The following is a 22617-nucleotide window of genomic DNA, read 5'->3' on the forward strand; positions in this document are numbered from 1 at the left end:
GACCCTAATGCGACCGCATCTGCGAAAATATGCTAATAGCTCCAAAGCTTAACCGAGCATTACGCCCGATGCTGCCCTCTCATCTGCATCATACGCCGCGTACCAGTGTACAGGATGTAGTTATGAGACCGGCGGATGCGATACCGCCGGTCTCAATACCGAAACACAGAATTACCGCAGCTGTCGGCAGTGCTGCGCATGCACTGCTTTTACGGATGTTATGGCGCATGCGTAAAACAGATTACAGCTGCTGTAAGGTAGGTATAGGCAGGGATATCTGTTTCCCAAAAAGCTGTCATCACAAAAATGACAGCTACCAGACTAGATACTGATGGAGAGAAGGAATGGTGGATTCCCCCGGTAATTAGGTAGAGGTCCATGCCAGCCCTAAACCTAATTACCTCCAAGGATATTTTACTTATGATGAATAGGCCCCTAAATGAGGTAAGTCCGGGGCGGCCTTAGTATTGGCTGCGGTAGGGGGGTTGGGATAGGTTTAGGGAGTGTAGCGGGGTTAGGTTTTTGGGGGAGAGGTTAAGGTTAGGCACCACGGGGGGGATAGACACTAAGGGGGGAGGGTTAAGTTTAGGCACTAACGGGAATGGTTAGGGTGCGGGGTGGGGGTTTAGGCAACAAAAATGGAGGGTTCGGGGGGAGGGTATACTGACTTACCTGACCACTGTCGGGATACTAACCATCGGTTTTCTGACAGGAGGCATCACATACCGATTCCCCAGCATACATATCGGTAACATCGGTGCACATTGTCCAGCTATACAGGCATACTATGGGGGAGATTTATAAAAGCCTGGAGAGAGATAAACTACTAACCAATCTGTAATATGACAGGAGCTGAATAGTTGGTACTTTATCTCTTTCCACTTTACTCCCTCCAAGCATTGAAAAATCACCCCTACCTTCTAATTACTATCTATACTCTCTCTACAGTCTCTCTCTCTCTCTGTACTGTCTCTCTCTCTCTCTACAGTCTCTCTGTCTCTCTGTACTGTCTCTCTGTACTGTCTCTCTCCCTCTCTACAGTCTCTCTGTCTCTCTGTCCTGTCACTTCCCTCTCTACAGTCTCTCTCTCTCTCTCTCTCTCTCTACTGTCTCCTCCCTCCCTACAGTCTCTCTCTCTCTCTCTGTACTGTCTCTCTCTCTCTCTACAGTCTCTCTGCCTCTCTGTCCTGTCACTTCCCTCTCTACAGTCACTCTCTCTCTCTGTACTGTCACTTCCCTCTCTACAGTCTCTCTCTCTCTCTCTCTCTCTCTCTCTCTGTACTGTCACTTCCCTCTCTACAGTCTCTCTCTCTCTCTCTCTCTCTACTGTCTCCTCCCTCCCTACAGTCTCTCTCTCTCTCTCTGTACTGTCTCCTCCCTCTCTACAGTCTCTCTCTCTCTCTCTGTACTGTCTCCTCCCTCTCTACAGTCTCTCTCTCTACTCTCTCTCTGTACTGTCTCTCTCTCTCTCTACAGTCTCTCTGTCTCTCTGTACTGTCTCTCTCCCTCTCTACAGTCTCTCTGTCTCTCTGTCCTGTCACTTCCCTCTCTACAGTCTCTCTCTCTCTCTCTCTCTCTCTCTCTACTGTCTCCTCCCTCCCTACAGTCTCTCTCTCTCTCTGTACTGTCTCTCTCTCTCTCTACAGTCTCTCTGCCTCTCTGTCCTGTCACTTCCCTCTCTACAGTCACTCTCTCTCTCTGTACTGTCACTTCCCTCTCTACAGTCTCTCTCTCTCTCTCTCTCTGTACTGTCACTTCCCTCTCTACAGTCTCTCTCTCTCTCTCTCTCTACTGTCTCCTCCCTCCCTACAGTCTCTCTCTCTCTCTCTGTACTGTCTCCTCCCTCTCTACAGTCTCTCTCTCTCTCTCTGTACTGTCTCCTCCCTCTCTACAGTCTCTCTCTCTACTCTCTCTCTGTACTGTCTCTCTCTCTCTCTACAGTCTCTCTGCCTCTCTGTCTTGTCACTTCCCTCTCTACAGTCACTCTCTCTCTCTGTACTGTCACTTCCCTCTCTACAGTCACTCTCTCTCTCTGTACTGTCACTTCCCTCTCTACAGTCTCTCTATCTCTCTGTACTGTCTCTCTCTCTCTCTCTACAGTCTCTCTGTCCTGTCACTTCCCTCTCTACAGTCTCTCTCTCTCTCTGTACTGTCACTTCCCTCACTACAGTCTCTCTATCTCTCTGTACTGTCTCTCTCTCTCTCTACAGTCTCTCTGCCTCTCTGTCTTGTCACTTCCCTCTCTACAGTCACTCTCTCTCTCTGTACTGTCACTTCCCTCTCTACAGTCACTCTCTCTCTCTGTACTGTCACTTCCCTCTCTACAGTCTCTCTATCTCTCTGTACTGTCTCTCTCTCTCTCTACAGTCTCTCTGTCCTGTCACTTCCCTCTCTACAGTCTCTCTCTCTCTCTCTGTACTGTCACTTCCCTCACTACAGTCTCTCTATCTCTCTGTACTGTCTCTCTCTCTCTCTACAGTCTCTCTGTCTCTCTGTCCTGTCACTTCCCTCTCTACAGTCTCTCTCTCTCTCTGTACTGTCACTTCCCTCTCTACAGTCTCTCTCTCTCTCTCTCTCTACTGTCTCCTCCCTCCCTACAGTCTCTCTCTCTCTCTCTGTACTGTCTCCTCCCTCTCTACAGTCTCTCTCTCTCTCTCTGTACTGTCTCCTCCCTCTCTACAGTCTCTCTCTCTACTCTCTCTCTGTACTGTCTCTCTCTCTCTCTACAGTCTCTCTGCCTCTCTGTCTTGTCACTTCCCTCTCTACAGTCACTCTCTCTCTCTGTACTGTCACTTCCCTCTCTACAGTCACTCTCTCTCTCTGTACTGTCACTTCCCTCTCTACAGTCTCTCTATCTCTCTGTACTGTCTCTCTCTCTCTCTACAGTCTCTCTGTCCTGTCACTTCCCTCTCTACAGTCTCTCTCTCTCTCTGTACTGTCACTTCCCTCTCTACAGTCTCTCTCTCTCTCTCTCTCTCTACTGTCTCCTCCCTCCCTACAGTCTCTCTCTCTCTCTGTACTGTCTCCTCCCTCTCTACAGTCTCTCTCTCTCTCTCTGTACTGTCTCTCTCTCTCTCTACAGTCTCTCTGCCTCTCTGTCCTGTCACTTCCCTCTCTACAGTCACTCTCTCTCTCTGTACTGTCACTTCCCTCTCTACAGTAACTCTCTCTCTCTGTACTGTCACTTCCCTCTCTACAGTCTCTCTATCTCTCTGTACTGTCTCTCTCTCTCTCTACAATCTCTCTGTCTCTCTGTCCTGTCACTTCCCTCTCTACAGTCTCTCTCTCTCTCTGTACTGTCACTTCCCTCTCTACAGTCTCTCTCTCTCTCTCTCTACTGTCTCCTCCCTCCCTACAGTCTCTCTCTCTCTCTCTGTACTGTCTCCTCCCTCTCTACAGTCTCTCTCTCTCTCTCTCTCTCTGTACTGTCTCTCTCTCTCTCTCTCTCTACAGTCTCTCTGCCTCTCTGTCCTGTCGCTTCCCTCTCTACAGTCACTCTCTCTCTGTACTGTCACTTCCCTCTCTACAGTCACTCTCTCTCTCTGTACTGTCACTTCCCTCTCTACAGTCTCTCTATCTCTCTGTACTGTCTCTCTCTCTCTCTCTACAGTCTCTCTGTCTCTCTGTCCTGTCACTTCCCTCTCTACACTCTCTCTCTCTCTCTGTACTGTCACTTCCCTCTCTACAGTCTCTCTCTCTCTCTCTACTGTCTCCTCCCTCCCTACAGTCTCTCTCTCTCTCTCTCTCTCTCTCTCTCTGTACTGTCTCCTCCCTCTCTACAGTCTCTCTGTCTCTCTGTACTGTCTCTCTGTACTGTCTCTCTCCCTCTCTACAGTCTCTCTGTCTCTCTGTCCTGTCACTTCCCTCTCTACAGTCTCTCTCTCTCTCTCTCTCTCTCTACTGTCTCCTCCCTCCCTACAGTCTCTCTCTCTCTCTCTGTACTGTCTCTCTCTCTCTCTACAGTCTCTCTGCCTCTCTGTCCTGTCACTTCCCTCTCTACAGTCACTCTCTCTCTCTGTACTGTCACTTCCCTCTCTACAGTCTCTCTCTCTCTCTCTCTGTACTGTCACTTCCCTCTCTACAGTCTCTCTCTCTCTCTCTACTGTCTCCTCCCTCCCTACAGTCTCTCTCTCTCTCTCTGTACTGTCTCCTCCCTCTCTACAGTCTCTCTCTCTCTCTCTGTACTGTCTCCTCCCTCTCTACAGTCTCTCTCTCTACTCTCTCTCTGTACTGTCTCTCTCTCTCTCTACAGTCTCTCTGTCTCTCTGTACTGTCTCTCTCCCTCTCTACAGTCTCTCTGTCTCTCTGTCCTGTCACTTCCCTCTCTACAGTCTCTCTCTCTCTCTCTCTCTACTGTCTCCTCCCTCCCTACAGTCTCTCTCTCTCTCTGTACTGTCTCTCTCTCTCTCTACAGTCTCTCTGCCTCTCTGTCCTGTCACTTCCCTCTCTACAGTCACTCTCTCTCTCTGTACTGTCACTTCCCTCTCTACAGTCTCTCTCTCTCTCTCTCTCTGTACTGTCACTTCCCTCTCTACAGTCTCTCTCTCTCTCTCTCTCTACTGTCTCCTCCCTCCCTACAGTCTCTCTCTCTCTCTCTGTACTGTCTCCTCCCTCTCTACAGTCTCTCTCTCTCTCTCTGTACTGTCTCCTCCCTCTCTACAGTCTCTCTCTCTACTCTCTCTCTGTACTGTCTCTCTCTCTCTCTACAGTCTCTCTGCCTCTCTGTCTTGTCACTTCCCTCTCTACAGTCACTCTCTCTCTCTGTACTGTCACTTCCCTCTCTACAGTCACTCTCTCTCTCTGTACTGTCACTTCCCTCTCTACAGTCTCTCTATCTCTCTGTACTGTCTCTCTCTCTCTCTCTACAGTCTCTCTGTCCTGTCACTTCCCTCTCTACAGTCTCTCTCTCTCTCTGTACTGTCACTTCCCTCACTACAGTCTCTCTATCTCTCTGTACTGTCTCTCTCTCTCTCTACAGTCTCTCTGCCTCTCTGTCTTGTCACTTCCCTCTCTACAGTCACTCTCTCTCTCTGTACTGTCACTTCCCTCTCTACAGTCACTCTCTCTCTCTGTACTGTCACTTCCCTCTCTACAGTCTCTCTATCTCTCTGTACTGTCTCTCTCTCTCTCTACAGTCTCTCTGTCCTGTCACTTCCCTCTCTACAGTCTCTCTCTCTCTCTCTGTACTGTCACTTCCCTCACTACAGTCTCTCTATCTCTCTGTACTGTCTCTCTCTCTCTCTACAGTCTCTCTGTCTCTCTGTCCTGTCACTTCCCTCTCTACAGTCTCTCTCTCTCTCTGTACTGTCACTTCCCTCTCTACAGTCTCTCTCTCTCTCTCTCTCTACTGTCTCCTCCCTCCCTACAGTCTCTCTCTCTCTCTCTGTACTGTCTCCTCCCTCTCTACAGTCTCTCTCTCTCTCTCTGTACTGTCTCCTCCCTCTCTACAGTCTCTCTCTCTACTCTCTCTCTGTACTGTCTCTCTCTCTCTCTACAGTCTCTCTGCCTCTCTGTCTTGTCACTTCCCTCTCTACAGTCACTCTCTCTCTCTGTACTGTCACTTCCCTCTCTACAGTCACTCTCTCTCTCTGTACTGTCACTTCCCTCTCTACAGTCTCTCTATCTCTCTGTACTGTCTCTCTCTCTCTCTACAGTCTCTCTGTCCTGTCACTTCCCTCTCTACAGTCTCTCTCTCTCTCTGTACTGTCACTTCCCTCTCTACAGTCTCTCTCTCTCTCTCTCTCTACTGTCTCCTCCCTCCCTACAGTCTCTCTCTCTCTCTGTACTGTCTCCTCCCTCTCTACAGTCTCTCTCTCTCTCTCTGTACTGTCTCTCTCTCTCTCTACAGTCTCTCTGCCTCTCTGTCCTGTCACTTCCCTCTCTACAGTCACTCTCTCTCTCTGTACTGTCACTTCCCTCTCTACAGTAACTCTCTCTCTCTGTACTGTCACTTCCCTCTCTACAGTCTCTCTATCTCTCTGTACTGTCTCTCTCTCTCTCTACAATCTCTCTGTCTCTCTGTCCTGTCACTTCCCTCTCTACAGTCTCTCTCTCTCTCTGTACTGTCACTTCCCTCTCTACAGTCTCTCTCTCTCTCTCTCTACTGTCTCCTCCCTCCCTACAGTCTCTCTCTCTCTCTCTGTACTGTCTCCTCCCTCTCTACAGTCTCTCTCTCTCTCTCTCTCTCTGTACTGTCTCTCTCTCTCTCTCTACAGTCTCTCTGCCTCTCTGTCCTGTCGCTTCCCTCTCTACAGTCACTCTCTCTCTGTACTGTCACTTCCCTCTCTACAGTCACTCTCTCTCTCTGTACTGTCACTTCCCTCTCTACAGTCTCTCTATCTCTCTGTACTGTCTCTCTCTCTCTCTCTACAGTCTCTCTGTCTCTCTGTCCTGTCACTTCCCTCTCTACACTCTCTCTCTCTCTCTGTACTGTCACTTCCCTCTCTACAGTCTCTCTCTCTCTCTCTACTGTCTCCTCCCTCCCTACAGTCTCTCTCTCTCTCTCTCTCTCTCTCTCTCTCTGTACTGTCTCCTCCCTCTCTACAGTCTCTCTCTCTCTCTCTGTACTGTCTCTCTCTCTCTCTACAGTCTCTCTGCCTCTCTGTCCTGTCACTTCCCTCTCTACAGTCACTCTCTCTCTCTGTACTGTCACTTCCCTCTCTACAGTCTCTCTGTCTCTCTGTACTGTTACTTCCCTCTCTACAGTCTCTCTATCTCTCTGTACTGTCACTTCCCTCTCTACAGTCTCTCTATCTCTCTGTACTGTCTCTCTCTCTCTCTACAGTGTCTCTGTCTCTCTGTCCTGTCACTTCCCTCTCTACAGTCTCTCTCTCTCTCTGTACTGTCACTTCCCTCTCTACAGTCTCTCTCTCTCTCTCTCTCTACTGTCTCCTCCCTCCCTACAGTCTCTCTCTCTCTCTCTCTACTGTCTCCTCCCTCCCTACAGTCTCTCTCTCTCTCTCTGTACTGTCTCCTCCCTCTCTACAGTCTCTCTCTCTCTCTGTACTGTCTCTCTCTCTCTCTACAGTCTCTCTGCCTCTCTGTCCTGTCACTTCCCTCTCTACAGTCACTCTCTCTCTCTGTACTGTCACTTCCCTCTCTACAGTCTCTCTGTCTCTCTGTACTGTTACTTCCCTCTCTACAGTCTCTCTCTCTCTCTGTACTGTCACTTTCCTCTCTACAGTCTCTCTCTCTCTCTCTCTACTGTCTCCTCCCTCCCTACAGTCTCTCTCTCTCTCTCTCTGTACTGTCACTTCCCTCTCTACAGTCTCTCTCTCTCTCTGTACTGTCTCTCTCTCTCTCTACAGTCTCTCTGTCTCTCTGTACTGTCTCTCTGTACTGTCTCTCTCCCTCTCTACAGTCTCTCTGTCTCTCTGTCCTGTCACTTCCCTCTCTACAGTCTCTCTCTCTCTCTCTCTCTCTCTACTGTCTCCTCCCTCCCTACAGTCTCTCTCTCTCTCTCTGTACTGTCTCTCTCTCTCTCTACAGTCTCTCTGCCTCTCTGTCCTGTCACTTCCCTCTCTACAGTCACTCTCTCTCTCTGTACTGTCACTTCCCTCTCTACAGTCTCTCTCTCTCTCTCTCTCTCTGTACTGTCACTTCCCTCTCTACAGTCTCTCTCTCTCTCTCTCTCTACTGTCTCCTCCCTCCCTACAGTCTCTCTCTCTCTCTCTGTACTGTCTCCTCCCTCTCTACAGTCTCTCTCTCTCTCTCTGTACTGTCTCCTCCCTCTCTACAGTCTCTCTCTCTACTCTCTCTCTGTACTGTCTCTCTCTCTCTCTACAGTCTCTCTGTCTCTCTGTACTGTCTCTCTCCCTCTCTACAGTCTCTCTGTCTCTCTGTCCTGTCACTTCCCTCTCTACAGTCTCTCTCTCTCTCTCTCTCTCTCTCTACTGTCTCCTCCCTCCCTACAGTCTCTCTCTCTCTCTGTACTGTCTCTCTCTCTCTCTACAGTCTCTCTGCCTCTCTGTCCTGTCACTTCCCTCTCTACAGTCACTCTCTCTCTCTGTACTGTCACTTCCCTCTCTACAGTCTCTCTCTCTCTCTCTCTCTGTACTGTCACTTCCCTCTCTACAGTCTCTCTCTCTCTCTCTACTGTCTCCTCCCTCCCTACAGTCTCTCTCTCTCTCTCTGTACTGTCTCCTCCCTCTCTACAGTCTCTCTCTCTCTCTCTGTACTGTCTCCTCCCTCTCTACAGTCTCTCTCTCTACTCTCTCTCTGTACTGTCTCTCTCTCTCTCTACAGTCTCTCTGCCTCTCTGTACTGTCACTTCCCTCTCTACAGTCACTCTCTCTCTCTGTACTGTCACTTCCCTCTCTACAGTCTCTCTATCTCTCTGTACTGTCTCTCTCTCTCTCTCTACAGTCTCTCTGTCCTGTCACTTCCCTCTCTACAGTCTCTCTCTCTCTCTGTACTGTCACTTCCCTCACTACAGTCTCTCTATCTCTCTGTACTGTCTCTCTCTCTCTCTACAGTCTCTCTGCCTCTCTGTCTTGTCACTTCCCTCTCTACAGTCACTCTCTCTCTCTGTACTGTCACTTCCCTCTCTACAGTCACTCTCTCTCTCTGTACTGTCACTTCCCTCTCTACAGTCTCTCTATCTCTCTGTACTGTCTCTCTCTCTCTCTACAGTCTCTCTGTCCTGTCACTTCCCTCTCTACAGTCTCTCTCTCTCTCTCTGTACTGTCACTTCCCTCACTACAGTCTCTCTATCTCTCTGTACTGTCTCTCTCTCTCTCTACAGTCTCTCTGTCCTGTCACTTCCCTCTCTACAGTCTCTCTCTCTCTCTGTACTGTCACTTCCCTCTCTACAGTCTCTCTCTCTCTCTCTCTCTACTGTCTCCTCCCTCCCTACAGTCTCTCTCTCTCTCTCTGTACTGTCTCCTCCCTCTCTACAGTCTCTCTCTCTCTCTCTGTACTGTCTCCTCCCTCTCTACAGTCTCTCTCTCTACTCTCTCTCTGTACTGTCTCTCTCTCTCTCTACAGTCTCTCTGCCTCTCTGTCTTGTCACTTCCCTCTCTACAGTCACTCTCTCTCTCTGTACTGTCACTTCCCTCTCTACAGTCACTCTCTCTCTCTGTACTGTCACTTCCCTCTCTACAGTCTCTCTATCTCTCTGTACTGTCTCTCTCTCTCTCTACAGTCTCTCTGTCCTGTCACTTCCCTCTCTACAGTCTCTCTCTCTCTCTGTACTGTCACTTCCCTCTCTACAGTCTCTCTCTCTCTCTCTCTCTCTACTGTCTCCTCCCTCCCTACAGTCTCTCTCTCTCTCTCTCTGTACTGTCTCCTCCCTCTCTACAGTCTCTCTCTCTCTCTCTGTACTGTCTCTCTCTCTCTCTACAGTCTCTCTGCCTCTCTGTCCTGTCACTTCCCTCTCTACAGTCACTCTCTCTCTCTGTACTGTCACTTCCCTCTCTACAGTAACTCTCTCTCTCTGTACTGTCACTTCCCTCTCTACAGTCTCTCTATCTCTCTGTACTGTCTCTCTCTCTCTCTACAATCTCTCTGTCTCTCTGTCCTGTCACTTCCCTCTCTACAGTCTCTCTCTCTCTCTGTACTGTCACTTCCCTCTCTACAGTCTCTCTCTCTCTCTCTCTACTGTCTCCTCCCTCCCTACAGTCTCTCTCTCTCTCTCTGTACTGTCTCCTCCCTCTCTACAGTCTCTCTCTCTCTCTCTCTCTCTGTACTGTCTCTCTCTCTCTACAGTCTCTCTGCCTCTCTGTCCTGTCGCTTCCCTCTCTACAGTCACTCTCTCTCTGTACTGTCACTTCCCTCTCTACAGTCACTCTCTCTCTCTGTACTGTCACTTCCCTCTCTACAGTCTCTCTATCTCTCTGTACTGTCTCTCTCTCTCTCTACAGTCTCTCTGTCTCTCTGTCCTGTCACTTCCCTCTCTACACTCTCTCTCTCTCTCTGTACTGTCACTTCCCTCTCTACAGTCTCTCTCTCTCTCTCTACTGTCTCCTCCCTCCCTACAGTCTCTCTCTCTCTCTCTCTCTCTCTCTCTGTACTGTCTCCTCCCTCTCTACAGTCTCTCTCTCTCTGTACTGTCTCTCTCTCTCTCTACAGTCTCACTTCCCTCTCTACAGTCACTCTCTCTCTCTGTACTGTCACTTCCCTCTCTACAGTCTCTCTATCTCTCTGTACTGTCTCTCTCTCTCTCTACAGTCTCTCTGTCTCTCTGTCCTGTCACTTCCCTCTCTACACTCTCTCTCTCTCTCTGTACTGTCACTTCCCTCTCTACAGTCTCTCTCTCTCTCTCTACTGTCTCCTCCCTCCCTACAGTCTCTCTCTCTCTCTCTCTCTCTCTCTCTCTCTGTACTGTCTCCTCCCTCTCTACAGTCTCTCTCTCTCTGTACTGTCTCTCTCTCTCTCTACAGTCTCTCTGCCTCTCTGTCCTGTCACTTCCCTCTCTACAGTCACTCTCTCTCTCTGTACTGTCACTTCCCTCTCTACAGTCTCTCTGTCTCTCTGTACTGTTACTTCCCTCTCTACAGTCTCTCTATCTCTCTGTACTGTCACTTCCCTCTCTACAGTCTCTCTATCTCTCTGTACTGTCTCTCTCTCTCTCTACAGTGTCTCTGTCTCTCTGTCCTGTCACTTCCCTCTCTACAGTCTCTCTCTCTCTCTGTACTGTCACTTCCCTCTCTACAGTCTCTCTCTCTCTCTCTCTCTCTACTGTCTCCTCCCTCCCTACAGTCTCTCTCTCTCTCTCTCTACTGTCTCCTCCCTCCCTACAGTCTCTCTCTCTCTCTCTGTACTGTCTCCTCCCTCTCTACAGTCTCTCTCTCTCTCTGTACTGTCTCTCTCTCTCTCTACAGTCTCTCTGCCTCTCTGTCCTGTCACTTCCCTCTCTACAGTCACTCTCTCTCTCTGTACTGTCACTTCCCTCTCTACAGTCTCTCTGTCTCTCTGTACTGTTACTTCCCTCTCTACAGTCTCTCTCTCTCTCTGTACTGTCACTTTCCTCTCTACAGTCTCTCTCTCTCTCTCTCTACTGTCTCCTCCCTCCCTACAGTCTCTCTCTCTCTCTCTCTGTACTGTCACTTCCCTCTCTACAGTCTCTCTATCTCTCTGTACTGTCTCTCTCTCTCTCTACAGTCTCTCTGTCTCTCTGTCCTGTCACTTCCCTCTCTACAGTCTCTCTCTCTCTCTGTACTGTCACTTCCCTCTCTACAGTCTCTCTCTCTCTCTCTCTCTCTCTACTGTCTCCTCCCTCCCTACAGTCTCTCTCTCTCTCTCTGTACTGTCTCCTCCCTCTCTACAGTCTCTCTCTCTCTCTCTGTACTGTCTCTCTCTCTCTCTACAGTCTCTCTGCCTCTCTGTCCTGTCACTTCACTCTCTACAGTCACTCTCTCTCTCTGTACTGTCACTTCCCTCTCTACAGTCTCTCTCTACTGTCTCCTCCCTCCCTACAGTCTCTCTCTCTCTCTCTGTACTGTCTCCTCCCTCTCTACAGTCTCTCTATCTCTCTGTACTGTCACTTCCCTCTCTACAGTCTCTCTATCTCTCTGTACTGTCTCTCTCTCTCTCTCTACAGTCTCTCTGTCTCTCTGTCCAGTCACTTCCCTCTCTACAGTCTCTCTCTCTCTCTGTACTGTCACTTCCCTCTCTACAGTCTCTCTCTCTCTCTCTCTCTACTGTCTCCTCCCTCCCTACAGTCTCTCTCTCTCTCTCTCTCTCTCTGTACTGTCTCTCTCTCTCTCTACAGTCTCTCTGCCTCTCTGTCCTGTCACTTCCCTCTCTACAGTCACTCTCTCTCTCTGTACTGTCACTTCCCTCTCTACAGTCTCTCTCTCTCTCTCTCTCTACTGTCTCCTCCCTCCCTACAGTCTCTCTCTCTCTCTCTCTCTCTCTGTACTGTCTCTCTCTCTCTCTACAGTCTCTCTGCCTCTCTGTCCTGTCTCCTCCCTCCCTACAGTCTCTCTCTCTCTCTGTACTGTCTCCTCCCTCTCTACAGTCTCTCTCTCTCTCTCTGTACTGTCTCTCTCTCTCTCTACAGTCTCTCTGCCTCTCTGTCCTGTCACTTCCCTCTCTACAGTCACTCTCTCTCTCTGTACTGTCACTTCCCTCTCTACAGTCTCTCTCTCTCTGTACTGTCACTTCCCTCTCTACAGTCTCTCTCTCTCTCTCTCTACTGTCTCCTCCCTCCCTACAGTCTCTCTCTCTCTCTCTGTACTGTCTCCTCCCTCTCTACAGTCTCTCTCTCTCTCTCTCTGTACTGTCTCTCTCTCTCTCTCTACAGTCTCTCTGCCTCTCTGTCCTGTCGCTTCCCTCTCTACAGTCACTCTCTCTCTGTACTGTCACTTCCCTCTCTACAGTCACTCTCTCTCTCTGTACTGTCACTTCCCTCTCTACAGTCTCTCTATCTCTCTGTACTGTCTCTCTCTCTCTACAGTCTCTCTGTCTCTCTGTCCTGTCACTTCCCTCTCTACACTCTCTCTCTCTCTCTGTACTGTCACTTCCCTCTCTACAGTCTCTCTCTCTCTCTCTCTCTACTGTCTCCTCCCTCCCTACAGTCTCTCTCTCTCTCTCTCTCTCTCTCTGTACTGTCTCCTCCCTCTCTACAGTCTCTCTCTCTCTCTCTGTACTGTCTCTCTCTCTCTCTACCTCTCTGTCCTGTCACTTCCCTCTCTACAGTCTCTCTGTCTCTCTGTACTGTTACTTCCCTCTCTACAGTCTCTCTGTCTCTCTGTACTGTTACTTCCCTCTCTACAGTCTCTCTATACTGTCACTTCCCTCTCTACAGTCTCTCTATCTCTCTGTACTGTCTCTCTCTCTCTCTACAGTGTCTCTGTCTCTCTGTCCTGTCACTTCCCTCTCTACAGTCTCTCTCTCTCTCTGTACTGTCACTTCCCTCTCTACAGTCTCTCTCTCTCTCTCTCTCTACTGTCTCCTCCCTCCCTACAGTCTCTCTCCTCTCTCTCTCTGTACTGTCTCCTCCCTCTCTACAGTCTCTCTCTCTCTCTGTACTGTCTCTCTCTCTCTCTACAGTCTCTCTCTCTCTCTGTACTGTCACTTCCCTCTCTACAGTCTCTCTGTCTCTCTGTACTGTTACTTCCCTCTCTACAGTCTCTCTCTCTCTCTGTACTGTCACTTTCCTCTCCACAGTCTCTCTCTCTCTCTCTCTCTACTGTCTCCTCCCTCCCTACAGTCTCTCTCTCTCTCTCTCTCTGTACTGTCACTTCCCTCTCTACAGTCTCTCTATCTCTCTGTACTGTCTCTCTCTCTCTCTACAGTCTCTCTGTCTCTCTGTCCTGTCACTTCCCCTCTCTACAGTCTCCTCTCTCTCTCTGTACTGTCACTTCCCTCTCTACAGTCTCTCTCTCTCTCTCTCTCTCTCTCTACTGTCTCCTCCCTCCCTACAGTCTCTCTCTCTCTCTCTGTACTGTCTCCTCCCTCTCTACAGTCTCTCTCTCTCTCTCTGTAACTGTCTCTCTCTCTCTCTACAGTCTCTCTGCCTCTCTGTCCTGTCACTTCACTCTCTACAGTCACTCTCTCTCTGTACTGTCACTTCCCTCTCTACAGGTCTCTCTCTACTGTCTCCTCCCTCCCCTACAGTCTCTCTCTCTCTCTCTGTACTGTCTCCCTCCCTCTCTACAGTCTCTCTATCTCTCTGTACTGTCCACTTCCCTCTCTACAGTCTCTCTATCTCTCTGTACTGTCCTCTCTCTCTCTCTCTACAGTCTCTCTGTCCTCTCTGTCCAGTCACTTCCCTCTCTACAGTCTCTCTCTCTCTCTCTGTACTGTCACTTCCCTCTCTACAGTCTCTCTCTCTCTCTCTCTCTCTCTCTACTGTCTCCTCCCTCCCTACAGTCTCTCTCTCTCTCTCTCTCTCTCTCTGTACTGTCTCCTCTCTCTCTCTACAGTCTCTCTGCCTCTCTGTCCTGTCACTTCCCTCTCTACAGTCACTCTCTCTCTCTCTGTACTGTCCACTTCCCCTCTCTACAGTCACTCTCTCTCTCTGTACTGTCACTTCCCCTCACTACAGTCTCTCTATCTCTCTGTACTGTCCTCTCTCTCTCTCTACAGTCCTCTCTGTCTCTCTGTCCTGTCACTTCCCTCTCTACAGTCTCTCTCTCTCTCTGTACTGTCACTTCCCTCTCTACAGTCTCTCTCTCTCTCTCTACTGTCTCCTCCCTCCCTACAGTCTCTCTCTCTCTCTCTCTCTGTACTGTCTCCTCCCTCTCTACAGTCTCTCTCTCTCTCTCTGTACTGTCTCCTCCCTCTCTACAGTCTCTCTACTCTCTCTCTGTACTGTCTCTCTCTCTCTCTACAGTCTCTCTGCCTCTCTGTCCTGTCACTTCCCTCTCTACAGTCACTCTCTCTCTCTGTACTGTCACTTCCCTCTCTACAGTCACTCTCTCTCTCTGTACTGTCACTTCCCTCTCTACAGTCTCTCTATCTCTCTGTACTGTCCTCTCTCTCTCTCTACAGTCTCTCTGTCCTGTCACTTCCCTCTCTACAGTCTCTCTCTCTCTCTGTACTGTCACTTCCCTCTCTACAGTCCTCTCTCTCTCTCTCTCTCTCTGTACTGTCTCCTCCCTCTCTACAGTCTCCTCTCTCTCTCTGTACTGTCTCCTCCCTCTCTACAGTCTCTCTCTCTCTCTGTACTGTCTCTCTCTCTCTCTACAGTCTCTCTGCCTCTCTGTCCTGTCACTTCCCTCTCTACAGTCACTCACTCTCTCTGTACTGTCACTTCCCTCTCTACAGTCACTCTCTCTCTCTGTACTGTCACTTCCCTCTCTACAGTCTCTCTATCTCTCTGTACTGTCTCTCTCTCTCTACAGTCTCTCTGTCTCTCTGTCCTGTCACTTCCCTCTCTACAGTCTCTCTCTCTCTCTGTACTGTCACTTCCCTCTCTACAGTCTCTCTCTCTCTCTCTCTCTCTACTGTCCTCCTCCCTCCCTACAGTCTCTCTCTCTCTCTCTGTACTGTCTCCTCCCTCTCTACAGTCCTCTCTCTCTCTCTCTGTACTGTCACTTCCCCTCTCTACAGTCTCTCTCTCTCTCTGTACTGTCACTTCCCTCTCTACAGTCTCTCTCTCTCTACTGTCTCCTCCCTCCCTACAGTCTCTCTCTCTCTCTCTGTACTGTCTCCTCCCTCTCTACAGTCTCTCTCTCTCTCTGTACTGTCTCTCTCTCTCTACAGTCCTCTCTGCCTCTCTGTCCTGTCACTTCCCTCTCTACAGTCACTCTCTCTCTCTGTACTGTCACTTCCCTCTCTACAGTCACTCTCTCTCTCTGTACTGTCACTTCCCTCTCTACAGTCTCTCTATCTCTCTGTACTGTCCTCTCTCTCTCTCTACAGTCTCTCTGTCCTCTTTGTCCTGGCACTTCCCTCTCTACAGTCTCTCTCTCTCTCTGTACTGTCCACTTCCCTCTCTACAGTCTCTCTCTCTCTGCAGTCTCTCTGTCTCTCTGTCTCTTTGTCCTGGCACTTCCCTCTCTACAGTCTCTCTCTCTCTCTGTACTGTCACTTCCCTCTCTACAGTCTCGCTCTCTCTCTCTCTACTGTCTCCTCCCTCCCTACAAGTCTCTCTCTCTCTCTGTACTGTCTCCTCCCTCTCTACAGTCTCTCTCTCTCTGTACTGTCTCTCTCTCTCTCTACAGTCTCTCTGCCTCTCTGTCCTGTCACTTTCCCTCTCTACAGTCACTCTCTCTCTCTGTACTGTCACTTCCCTCTCTACAGTCTCTCTGTCTCTCTGTACTGTCTCTCTCTCCCTCTCTACAGGTCTCTCTGTCCTCTCTGTACTGTCTCTCTCTCCCTCTCTACAGTCTCTCTGTCTCTCTGTCCTGTCACTTCCCTCTCTACAGTCTCTCTGTCTCTCTGTACTGTCACTTCCCTCTCTACAGTCTCTCTCTCTCTCTGTACTGTCACTTCCCTCTCTACAGTCTCTCTCTCTCTCTCTACTGTCTCCTCCCTCCCTACAGTCTCTCTCTCTCTCTCTGTACTGTCTCCTCCCTCCTCTCTACAGTCTCTCTATCTCTCTGTACTGTCACTTCCCTCTCTACAGTCTCTCTCTCTCTCTCTACTGTCTCCTCCCTCCCTACAGTCTCTCTCTCTCTCTCTGTACTGTCTCTCTCTCTCTCTACAGTCTCTCTGTCTCTCTGTGTACTGTCACTTCCCTCTCTACAGTCTCTCTCTCTCTCTCTACTGTCACCTCCCTCCCTACAGTCTCTCTCTCTCTCTCTCTGTACTGTCTCCTCCCTCTCTACAGTCTCTCTCTCTCTCTCTGTACTGTCTCTCTCTCTCTACAGTCTCTCTGCCTCTCTGTCCTGTCACTTCCCTCTCTACAGTCACTCTCTCTCTCTGTACTGTCTCTCTCTCCCTCTCTACAGTCTCTCTGTCTCTCTGTCCTGTCTCTCTCTCCCTCTCTACAGTCTCTCTGTCTCTCTGTCCTGTCACTTCCCTCTCTACAGTCACTCTCTCTCTCTGTACTGTCACTTCCCTCTCTACAGTCTCTCTGTCTCTCTGTACTGTCTCTCTCTCCCTCTCTACAGTCTCTCTGTCTCTCTGTACTGTCTCTCTCTCCCTCTCTACAGTCTCTCTGTCTCTCTGTACTGTCTCTCTCTCCCTCTCTACAGTCACTCTCTCTCTCTGTACTGTCTCTCTCTCTCCCTCTCTACAGTCTCTCTGTCTCTCTACTGTCACTTCCCTCTCTACAGTCTCTCTCTCTCTCTCTGTACTGTCACTTCCCTCTCTACAGTCTCTCTCTATCTCTCTGTACTGTCACTTCCCTCTCTACAGTCTCTCTCTATCTCTCTGTACTGTCACTTCCCTCTCTCCTGTTTCTCTATACTGTCACTTCCCTCTCTACAGTCTCTCTGTACTGTCACTTCCCTCTACAGTCTCTCTCTGTACTGTTACTTCCCTCTCTACAGTCTCTCTCTCTCTCTGTACTGTCACTTCCCTCTACAGTCTCTCTCTGTACTGTCACATCCCTCTCTACAGTCTCTCTCTCTCTATATATACTGTCACTTCCCTCTCTACAGTCTCTCTGTCTCTCTGTACTGTCACTTCCCTCTCTATAGTCTCTCTCTCTATATATACTGTCACTTCACTCTCTACAGTCTCTCTGTCTCTCTGTACTGTCACTTCCCTCTCTACAGTCTCTCTCTCTCTCTCTCTGTACTGTCACTTCCCTCTCTACAGTCTCTCTCTGTACTGTCACTTCCCTCTCTACAGTCTCTCTCTCTATCTCTCTGTACTGTCACTTCCCTCTCTACAGTCTCTCTCTCTCTGTACTGTAACTTCCCTCTCTACAGTCTCTCTCTATCCCTCTGTACTGTAACTTCCCTCTCTACAGTCTCTCTCTATCCCTCTGTACTGTCACTTCCCTCTCTATAGTCTCTCTCTCTGTACTGTCACTTCCCTCTCTACAGTCTCTCTCTATCTCTCTGTACTGTCACTTCCCTCTCTACAGTCTCTCTATCTCTCTGTACTGTCACTTCCCTCTCTACAGTCTCTCTCTATCTCTCTGTACTGTCACTTCCCTCTCTACAGTCTCTCTCTATCTCTCTGTACTGTCACTTCCCTCTCTACAGTCTCTCTCTATCTCTCTGTACTGTCACTTCCCTCTCTACAGTCTCTCTCTATCTCTCTGTACTGTCACTTCCCTCTCTACAGTCTCTCTCTCTCTCTGTACTGTCACTTCCCTCTACAGTCTCTCTCTGTACTGTCACATCCCTCTCTACAGTCTCTCTCTATCTCTCTGTACTGTCACTTCCCTCTCTATAGTCTCTCTCTCTATATATACTGTCACTTCCCTCTCTACAGTCTCTCTCTCTGTACTGTCACTTCCCTCTCTACAGTCTCTCTCTCTATCTCTCTGTACTGTCACTTCCCTCTCTACAGTCTCTCTCTCTCTGTACTGTAACTTCCCTCTCTACAGTCTCTCTCTATCCCTCTGTACTGTCACTTCCCTCTCTATAGTCTCTCTCTCTGTACTGTCACTTCCCTCTCTACTGTCTCTCTCTCTCTCTCTGTACAGTCACTTCCCTCTCTACAGTCTCTCTCTCTCTCTGTACTGTCACTTCCCTCTCTACAGTCTCTCTCTATATATACTGTCACTTCCCTCTCTACAGTCTCTCTCTATCTCTCTGTACTGTCACTTCCCTCTCTACAGTCTCACTCTATCTCTCTGTACTGTCACTTCCCTCTCTACAGTCTCTCTATCTCTCTGTACTGTCACTTCCCTCTCTACAGTCTCTCTCTATCTCTCTGTACTGTCACTTCCCTCTCTACAGTCTCTCTCTATCTCTCTATATTGTCACTTCCCTCTCTACAGTCTCTCTCTCTGTACTGTCACTTCCCTCTCTACAGTCTCTCTCTCTCTCTCTGTACTGTCACTTCCCTCTCTACAGTCTCTCTCTGTACTGTCACTTCTCTCTCTACAGTCTCTCTCTATCTCTCTGTACTGTCACTTCCCTCTCTACAGTATCTCTGTACTGTCACTTCCCTCTCTATAGTCTCTCCTGTCTCTCTACACTGTCACTTCTCTCTCTACAGTCTCTCTCTATCTCTCGGTACTGTCACTTCCCTCTCTACAGTCTCTCTGTACTGTCACTTCCCTCTCTACAGTCTCTATCTCTCTGTACTGTCACGTCCCTCTCTACAGTCTCTCTCTCTCTGTACTGTCACTTCCCTCTCTACAGTCTCTCTCTCTCTCTGTACTGTCACTTCCCTCTCTACAGTCTCTCTCTCTCTCTCTGTACTGTCACTTCCCTCTCTACAATCTCTCTCTCTCTCTCTCTGTACTGTCACTTCTCTCTCTACAGTCTCTCTCTATCTCTCTGTACTGTCACTTCCCTCTCTACAGTATCTCTGTACTGTCACTTCCCTCTCTACAGTCTCTCTCTCTCTCTCTGAACTGTCACTTCCCTCTCTACAGTCTCTCTCTCTGTACTGTCACTTCCCTCTCTACAGTCTCTCTCTGTACTGTCACTTCCCTCTCTACAGTCTCTCTCTCTATCTCTCTGTACTGTCACTTCCCTCTCTACAGTCTCTCTCTCTCTGTACTGTAACTTCCCTCTCTACAGTCTATCTATCCCTCTGTACTGTCACTTCCCTCTCTATAGTCTCTCTCTCTGTACTGTCACTTCCCTCTCTACTGTCTCTCTCTCTCTCTGTACTGTCACTTCCCTCTCTACAGTCTCTCTCTCTCTCTGTACTGTCACTTCCCTCTCTACAGTCTCTCTCTATATATACTGTCACTTCCCTCTCTACAGTCTCTCTCTATCTCTCTGTACTGTCACTTCCCTCTCTACAGTCTCTCTATCTCTCTGTACTGTCACTTCCCTCTCTACAGTCTCTCTCTATCTCTCTGTACTGTCACTTCCCTCTCTACAGTCTCTCTCTATCTCTCTGTACTGTCACTTCCCTCTCTACAGTCTCTCTCTCTGTACTGTCACTTCCCTCTACAGTCTCTCTCTGTACTGTCACATCCCTCTCTACAGTCTCTCTCTATCTCTCTGTACTGTCACTTCCCTCTCTATAGTCTCTCTCTCTATATATACTGTCACTTCCCTCTCTACAGTCTCTCTCTCTGTACTGTCACTTCCCTCTCTACAGTCTCTCTCTCTATCTCTCTGTACTGTCACTTCCCTCTCTACAGTCTCTCTCTCTCTGTACTGTAACTTCCCTCTCTACAGTCTCTCTCTATCCCTCTGTACTGTCACTTCCCTCTCTACAGTCTCACTCTATCTCTCTGTACTGTCACTTCCCTCTCTACAGTCTCTCTATCTCTCTGTACTGTCACTTCCCTCTCTACAGTCTCTCTCTATCTCTCTGTACTGTCACTTCCCTCTCTACAGTCTCTCTCTATCTCTCTGTACTGTCACTTCCCTCTCTACAGTCTCTCTCTATCTCTCTATATTGTCACTTCCCTCTCTACAGTCTCTCTCTCTGTACTGTCACTTCCCTCTCTACAGTCTCTCTCTCTCTCTCTGTACTGTCACTTCCCTCTCTACAGTCTCTCTCTGTACTGTCACTTCTCTCTCTACAGTCTCTCTCTCTCTGTACTGTCAGTTCCCTCTCTACAGTATCTCTGTACTGTCACTTCCCTCTCTATAGTCTCTCCTGTCTCTCTGCACTGTCACTTCTCTCTCTACAGTCTCTCTCTATCTCTCGGTACTGTCACTTCCCTCTCTACAGTCTCTCTGTACTGTCACTTCCCTCTCTACATTCTCTATCTCTCTGTACTGTCACGTCCCTCTCTACAGTCTCTCTCTCTCTGTACTGTCACTTCCCTCTCTACAGTCTCTCTCTCTCTCTGTACTGTCACTTCCCTCTCTACAGTCTCTCTCTCTCTCTCTGTACTGTCACTTCCCTCTCTACAGTCTCTCTCTCTCTCTCTCTGTACTGTCACTTCTCTCTCTACAGTCTCTCTCTATCTCTCTGTACTGTCACTTCCCTCTCTACAGTATCTCTGTACTGTCACTTCCCTCTCTATAGTCTCTCCTGTCTCTCTGCACTGTCACTTCCCTCTCTACAGTCTCTCTCTATCTCTCGGTACTGTCACTTCCCTCTCTACAGTCTCTCTGTACTGTCACTTCCCTCTCTACAGTCTCTATCTCTCTGTACTGTCACGTCCCTCTCTACAGTCTCTCTCTCTCTGTACTGTCACTTCCCTCTCTACAGTCTCTCTCTCTCTCTGTACTGTCACTTCCCTCTCTACAGTCTCTCTCTCTCTCTGAACTGTCACTTCCCTCTCTACAGTCTCTCTCTCTGTACTGTCACTTCCCTCTCTACAGTCTCTCTCTCTCTCTGTACTGTCACTTCCCTCTCTACAGTGTCTCTATCTCTCTGTACTGTCACTTCACTCTCTACAGTCTCTCTCTCTCTGTACTGTCACTTCCCTCTCTACAGTCTCTCTGTACTGTCACTTCCCTCTCTACAGTCTCTCTATCTCTCTGTACTGACACATCCCTCTCTACAGTCTCTCTATCTCTCTGTACTGACACATCCCTCTCTACAGTCTCTCTCTATCTCTCGGTACTGTCACTTCCCTCTCTACAGTCTCTCTCTATCTCTCTGTACTGTCACTTCCCTCTCTACAGTCTCTCTATCTCTCTGTACTGTCACTTCCCTCTCTACAGTCTCTCTCTATCTCTCTGTACTGTCACTTCCCTCTCTACAGTCTCTCTCTATCTCTCTGTACTGTCACTTCCCTCTCTCCTGTCTCTCTATACTGTCACTTCCCTCTCTACAGTCTCTCTGTCTGTACTGTCACTTCCCTCTCTACAGTCTCTCTGTCCTGTCACTTCCCTCTACAGACTCTCTCTGTACTGTTACTTCCCTATCTACAGTCTCTCTCTCTCTCTGTACTGTCACATCCCTCTCTACAGTCTCTCTATCTCTCTGTACTGTCACTTCCCTCTCTCCTGTCTCTCTCTACCTCTCTGTACTGTCACTTCCCTCTCTACAGTCTCTCTCTATCTCTCTGTACTGTCTCCTCCCTTATCTACAGCCTCTCTCTATCTCTCTGTACTGTCACTTCCCTCTCTCCTGTTTCTCTATACTGTCACTTCCCTCTCTACAGTCTCTCTGTCTCTCTGTACTGTCACTTCCCTCTGCAGTCTCTCTCTGTACTGTTTCTTCCCTCTCTACAGTCTCTCTCTCTCTCTGTACTGTCACTTCCCTCTACAGTCTCTCTCTGTACTGTCACATCCCTCTCTACAGTCTCTCTCTATCTCTCTGTACTGTCACTTCCCTCTCTATAGTCTCTCTCTCTATATATACTGTCACTTCCCTCTCTACAGTCTCTCTCTCTGTACTGTCACTTCCCTCTATACAGTCTCTCTCTCTATCTCTCTGTACTGTCACTTCCCTCTCTACAGTCTCTCTCTCTCTGTACTGTAACTTCCCTCTCTACAGTCTCTCTCTATCCCTCTGTACTGTCACTTCCCTCTCTACAGTCTCTCTCTCTCTCTGTACTGTCACTTCCCTCTCTACAGTCTCTCTCTATCTCTCTGTACTGTCTCCTCCCTTATCTACAGCCTCTCTCTATCTCTCTGTACTGTCACTTCCCTCTCTCCTGTTTCTCTATACTGTCACTTCCCTCTCTACAGTCTCTCTGTCTCTCTGTACTGTCACTTCCCTCTGCAGTCTCTCTCTGTACTGTTACTTCCCTCTCTACAGTCTCTCTCTCTCTCTGTACTGTCACTTCCCTCTACAGTCTCTCTCTGTACTGTCACATCCCTCTCTACAGTCTCTCTCTACCTCTCTGTACTGTCACTTCCCTCTCTATAGTCTCTCTCTCTATATATACTGTCACTTCCCTCTCTACAGTCTCTCTCTCTGTACTGTCACTTCCCTCTATACAGTCTCTCTCTCTATCTCTCTGTACTGTCACTTCCCTCTCTACAGTCTCTCTCTCTCTGTACTGTAACTTCCCTCTCTACAGTCTCTCTCTATCCCTCTGTACTGTCACTTCCCTCTCTATAGTCTCTCTCTCTGTACTGTCACTTCCCTCTCTACTGTCTCTCTCTCTCTGTACTGTCACTTCCCTCTCTACAGTCTCTCTCTCTCTCTGTACTGTCACTTCCCTCTCTACAGTCTCTCTCTATATATACTGTCACTTCCCTCTCTACAGTCTCTCTCTATCTCTCTGTACTG

General features: G+C 49.0%; 1 protein-coding gene across 3 annotated transcripts in view; it reads right to left on the minus strand.

Annotated features, from left to right (window-relative positions):
• Positions 1-22617, minus strand: part of PDE9A (phosphodiesterase 9A) — a 186159-nt gene that overhangs the window by 39241 nt on the left and 124301 nt on the right. The window lies entirely within an intron of this gene.

Source organism: Taudactylus pleione, unplaced genomic scaffold (assembly GCF_031769625.1).
Source record: "Taudactylus pleione unplaced genomic scaffold, aTauple2 ptg001351l, whole genome shotgun sequence".
Lineage (NCBI taxonomy): Eukaryota > Metazoa > Chordata > Amphibia > Anura > Myobatrachidae > Taudactylus > Taudactylus pleione.